The sequence below is a fragment of the Acanthochromis polyacanthus genome, chromosome 16, assembly GCF_021347895.1.
Source record: "Acanthochromis polyacanthus isolate Apoly-LR-REF ecotype Palm Island chromosome 16, KAUST_Apoly_ChrSc, whole genome shotgun sequence".
Lineage (NCBI taxonomy): Eukaryota > Metazoa > Chordata > Actinopteri > Pomacentridae > Acanthochromis > Acanthochromis polyacanthus.
The window spans coordinates 36,228,295-36,233,672 of record NC_067128.1 but is presented as its reverse complement, the minus strand read 5'-3'; the positions used below and the strand labels follow the sequence as shown (position 1 = coordinate 36,233,672).

The window sequence follows — 5,378 nt, the reverse complement described above, 5'->3', positions numbered from 1 at the left end:
TTTTGTGTTGTTTTCTTGCTGATTGCTGAAGATGGAGAGGTGTCTGGTTTGGGGACCTCAGGATGCTTTTTACAGATGATGTGGTTCTGTTGGTTCCTCAGACCTTCAGCAGCACTGGAGCAGTTTGCAGCAGAGTGTGAAGCTGTGGGAATGAAGATCAGATCCTCCAAGTCTGAGGTCATGGTTCTCTGATGGAAACCAGTGGATTGATCCCTCTGGGTTGGAGGGAGTTGCTTCCCCAAACGATGGAGTTCAAATATCTCAGGATCTTGTTCACTAGTGATGGAAAATGGAGCTAGACATGGACAGGAGGATTGCTGCAGTGTCAGCAGTAATGAAGGCATTATACCGAACCGTCGTGGTGAAGAAGGAGCTGAGCCTCAAAGAGAAGCTCTAGATTTACCATCCATCTACGTTCCAACCCTCACCTATGGTCATGAGCTCTGGGTAGTGACCCAAAGAATGAGATCATGGATACAAGCGTCTGAAATGAGCTTCCTCTGTAGGGTGTCTGGGCTCAACCTTAGAGATAGGAGAAGATCAGACATCTGGAGGGAGCTCAGAGTAGAGCTGCTGATCCTTCACCTCTGAAGGAACCAGTGGAGGTGGTTTGGACATCTGATTCAGATCCTCCGGGAGACTTCCTTTGGAGTTTTTCTGAACACGTCCTCCTGGGAGGAGACCCCAAGGTAGACCTAGAACTCTCTGATGGAAGCATGTATCTCATCTGACCTGGGAACACCTTAGGGTCTCCCACGAAGAGCTGGAAAGCATTGCTGTGAGGAAGAACATCTGGAATGACCTTCTTCATCTGCTGCCTCCACGACACGGCCCCGGATAAGAGGAAGAAGATGGATGGATGTTCGAGTCGCCAGAAGAAAGCCTTTAAATAAAGCAGAATAAAGTGAAGGTTCTGGAATCACCATCTCAGTCTTCTGACCTAAGCATCATTGAGCCATTCTGGGGAAATCGCAAATGTGATCCCTCATGTCCCCAAGGACCCCAAAGAAGCTTATGTGCTGCAGTTACCCAAGGTCCCAAGGGTCCCCCACCAACCCAAGGTCCCAAGGGTCCCCCACCAACCCAAGGTCCCAAAGGTTCCCCACCAACCCAAGGTCCCAAAGGTTCCCCACCAACCCAAGGCCCCAAAGGTGCCACAACAACCCAAGGTTCCCCACCAACCCAAGGTCCCAAAGGTCCCCCACCAACCCAAGGCCCCAAAGGTGCCACAACAACCCAAGGTCCCCCACCAACCCAAGGTCCCAAAGGTCCCCCACCAACCCAAGGCCCCAAAGGTGCCTCAACAACCCAAGGTCCCCCACCAACCCAAGGTCCCAAAGGTCCCCCACCAACCCAAGGCCCCAAAAGTGCCACAACAACCCAAGGTTCCCCACCAACCCAAGGTCCCAAAGGTCCCCCATCAACCCAAGGTCTCAAAGGTGCCACAACAACCCAAGTTTCCCCACCAACCCAAGGTCCCAAAGGTTCCCCACCAACCCAAGGCCCCAAAGGTGCCACAACAACCCAAGGTTCCCCACCAACCCAAGGTCCCAAAGGTCCCCCACCAACCCAAGGCCCCAAAGGTGCCACAACAACCCAAAGGTCCTCCAATGACCCCAGGTTGTGCAATATCCATTCAAGAAGCCATGGTACCGGCCCAAGGTGGTACACCAGAAGCTCCATGAGACCAGCCACTTACCTTAGCAGCCCAGGAACTTGCAAGAACTGTAGGCTTTTATCCAAGAAGAACGGGCAGCTTTACCATCTGAGAAATAAAGAGGATCAAAAATTACCACAAAAGACTTGAAGCTGTCATTGATGTTAAAGAGGGAAATACACAGACCTGGGGTATGTCACAGCTGATCAGGTCATTTGGGTCGTTTCTGTTGTCGTTATGATTTAAAAAGAGGAAACAGTTTGACAGTAAATGGTTTCACCCAACTACTAACCATGAGGGAGAGAAAAGTTTTTCTCTCTTCACTGATGTTCTCTGAAAAGTGGCCAGAAATCATAAATTCTGCCAGGGTATGTAAACGTATGAGCACAACCTGAAATTGAAATATAAAATATTTGTTTTAAAACTGAATTTTTGCACCTGAAATTAAATAGGAAATAATGAACATGAAAGTAAAGTTTTCCAGATGATTTTATAGTTTTGCACATGTAAAAATGCAGCGTTACATATAAACCTACATATAGCACATGATAATAAAACATTTTATTATGAAAGTGAGAAATTAAATATGAAATAAAGCACATACATTCTTTTATTTCTTTATTCTAAGGCTTCCATAAAGTGAAAGTGATCTCGTGGAACTTCCTGCTTTTATTTTCGTCTCTTGCAGCTTTAATGTTTCATCAACATCCAGTCGCTGAGTCAACGGACATGAAACTCGATGCTCTGCTGCTTTGAGCCTTCGTCTTCCTCCTCCTCCTCCTCCTCCTCCTCTGGTGCTGTGTCCTCCTCATCCTCCCTCCTCTTCATCATCATCCTCCTCCTCCAGCAGCAGCAGTCAGGTGAACTCACATCCAGAGCAGCTGAGTGTGTGTTCTGCTGAGTGTATGAGTGTGTGTATGAGTGTGTGTGTGTGTGTGTGTGTGCTGCTGCATCGCTGCTCGGCGGCGGCGAAGCGTTTGTCCTTGAGACGACTGACGGACTGCAGCTGTGGATGAGAGCAGAAGGACCGGATCTCCTCCACGGTGAGTAGAAACACAACGACACACACACCGCCATGATGCAGCACATGTGTGTGTGTGTGTAGCAACCAGGTGACTCTCAGGTGAGCTGGAGGACTTTTCCAGAGCAGCAGAGGAAACATCAGAGTAGAATGTGTTGAAGGACAGCAGAGGATGGAGGATTCTCACCTGTAGAGCAGGTGAAAGCTGGAGGTGAAAGCCGTCGTACCGGTTTGTTTTCTGTGTGTTTTCAGCTGCAGGGCTTCAGCTCCACCTGTGGAGATAAAACAGATAAAAGAGATGAGATGGACGGAGTGTTGAGAAAAATTCCAGACGTCAGCAGACAGAGTTCATCTGCTGACGGACAGATTCAGATCAAATCAGCTGAGAGGCAGTAGAGGAGGTCAAATAAAAGCATCAGCGGTGGAATTAAAACTTAATACTACCAACTGGACAGAATAAAAATTAAAAAACACAAAATAATCAGCAGTAAAAGCGCCAGAAGTAGACAGTCCTTCTGCAAAAATAACACATTTTATTGAAAAGTTTTGCCAAAATTACAAAAACAAAAACAAATTTTTATTCAAATTTTGCATTTTCTTCAATATTTTCAGATATTTTTGTAAAATTTTGTAAAATCTGACCTTCAAACAGTTTAGAAGGAAGCAGCTGGAATAAAAACACCAACAGTGGAATTAAACCTATTATTATTAAGCAAAACCACTAAAAGTAAAAGTGGAAAAAACATCAGTGATGAAATTAAGTTCAAGTAAATTCTTCAGAAAGTAACTGTTTTGAAAAATGAGCTCACAGTGAAGAAAAACTTCCAGAAACTGCTCTGAATTCAGAGCTTTAATTAGACCCTCCAGAAAAACGCGATTATGCCATCGCATGAATTCCCGCATTAATCACCAAGATGCCGCTGATTATGCGGGGGTCAATTATTTCCCAAAAGGCCGCATAATCCCCGCAAAACAGCGCATAATTCCCGCAAGAATCTCACATTTCCACGAAAAAAAGAGAATTATGCGGGTCCCGCTTGATTTCACAATTTCTGCATAAAATGAGAAAACTATAACCGATATAAATGGAGTTGTGAGTTTTTATGTGACGCCCGGCCTGACGTCATCAGTTCATTCACACACACACTAGAAGCACGAGCTGATGCGGAGTGCGACGCCAGTGTTGCCAACTTAGCGACTTTCTCACTAAATCTAGCGACTTTCCAAAGCGTCCTAGTGACTTTTTTTGTCAAAAGCGACTAGCCACAAATCTAGTGACTTTTTCTGCTGTTTTGGAGACTCTGACAGGAAAACTCAGCTCATTCTGCAGTTACTGTCCTCAACCAGCAGCAGGTGCTGCTGTGAGCTCCTCCCCCTCCCAGAGCACAGACTGTCAGTCCTGTAACCCCCCAGCAGTCCCAGTGTCTGATTAGAGGACACATCCCTCCACGGCCAGACGCCAGGTGAATCGTGCATATTTTTGCATATTTCACAACTATTCGCATACTTTGCAACTTTCCGCAATTTCCCCGCATAAAATGGCATAAAAACCCCGCATATTTATTCAGATAATCAAGGATTTTTCCCCGCGTTTTTCTGGAGGATCTATTTAATATTCACAAATCATGATCAGATTAAAGGCCAACATTCTGCAGGATTCCTCCACCAGGGGGCGCTGTAGTCGACTTTGATACGAAGAATAAGATGTTAAATCCTGAGGAACGTTCCTCTGGTTCTCCTCCCAGAAGCTTCCTGATGGACAGTCTGACCTTCTGATCGATCCACAATCTGATCCAGCAGCGTTCTGTTTTTCATATCGTTTCCCTCCGTCCATCTATTTAAAGACTCCAGACTCGAAAACAAACACTCTGCTGGAGGAAAACAGTCGGATGAGTTCTGGTTTTTATACTGCTAGAAACGGCCAGATCTGGAGCTTCTCTGGAGGAAAAAACACAAAACTGAACATCAACAGCAGGATAGTGGACAAACCGATGGCGTGAAATGACCAAAAAACATGACGAAAAGGAGACAAAATGATCACAAACACCCGAAACAACACAACCCACACACAAATGAGACAAAAATTTTAAAAAATGAGTCACAAAATGACACAAATTAGATAAATAAAGCAAAAACGAGACACAAAATAACAAAAAAGAGACACAAAATGACAAAAAAGAGACACAAAATGACAAAAAAGCGACACAAAATGATACAAATAAGACACAAAACGGCACAAATGAGACACAAAATGACAAAAAAGAGACACAAAATGACAAAACAAGACACAAAATGACACAAATTAGACAAAGCACAGATGAGACAAAAAATAGACGCAAAATGACAAAATTGACACAGATGATAGAAATGCGACATAAAATAACAGAAAAGAGACACAAAATGACAAAAGAGACACATAATAACAACTGGACACAAAATTACCCAAATTAGACACAAAATGATACAAATGAGACACAGAACGGCACAAATGAGGCATAAAATGACAAAAATGAGGCACAAAATGATATAAACCAGACAGAAAATGACACAGAGCAACACAAAGGAGCTTTGAATTGAGTCAGAAGCTGTGGGTATTTTTCAGTCCTCAGAGGTGGATGGAGGTCAGGTAGAAACGTAAACCTCTAGAAATCACGTTCTTTCTTTCCTTTCTGTCAGAGGTTTGTTTGTCGCCTTCACTCG

General features: G+C 44.5%; 1 protein-coding gene across 1 annotated transcript in view; it reads left to right on the top strand.

The window, feature by feature from the left end:
- Positions 1 to 2,518: 2,518 nt before the first annotated feature.
- LOC110972440 (estrogen-related receptor gamma-like) overlaps positions 2,519 to 5,378 on the top strand; it is a 35,996-nt gene continuing 33,136 nt past the window's right edge. Inside the window, exon 1 of the mRNA XM_051960807.1 lies at positions 2,519 to 2,700. The gene's annotated coding sequence lies outside the window, so the exon portion shown is untranslated. The remainder of the gene's footprint in view (positions 2,701 to 5,378) is intronic.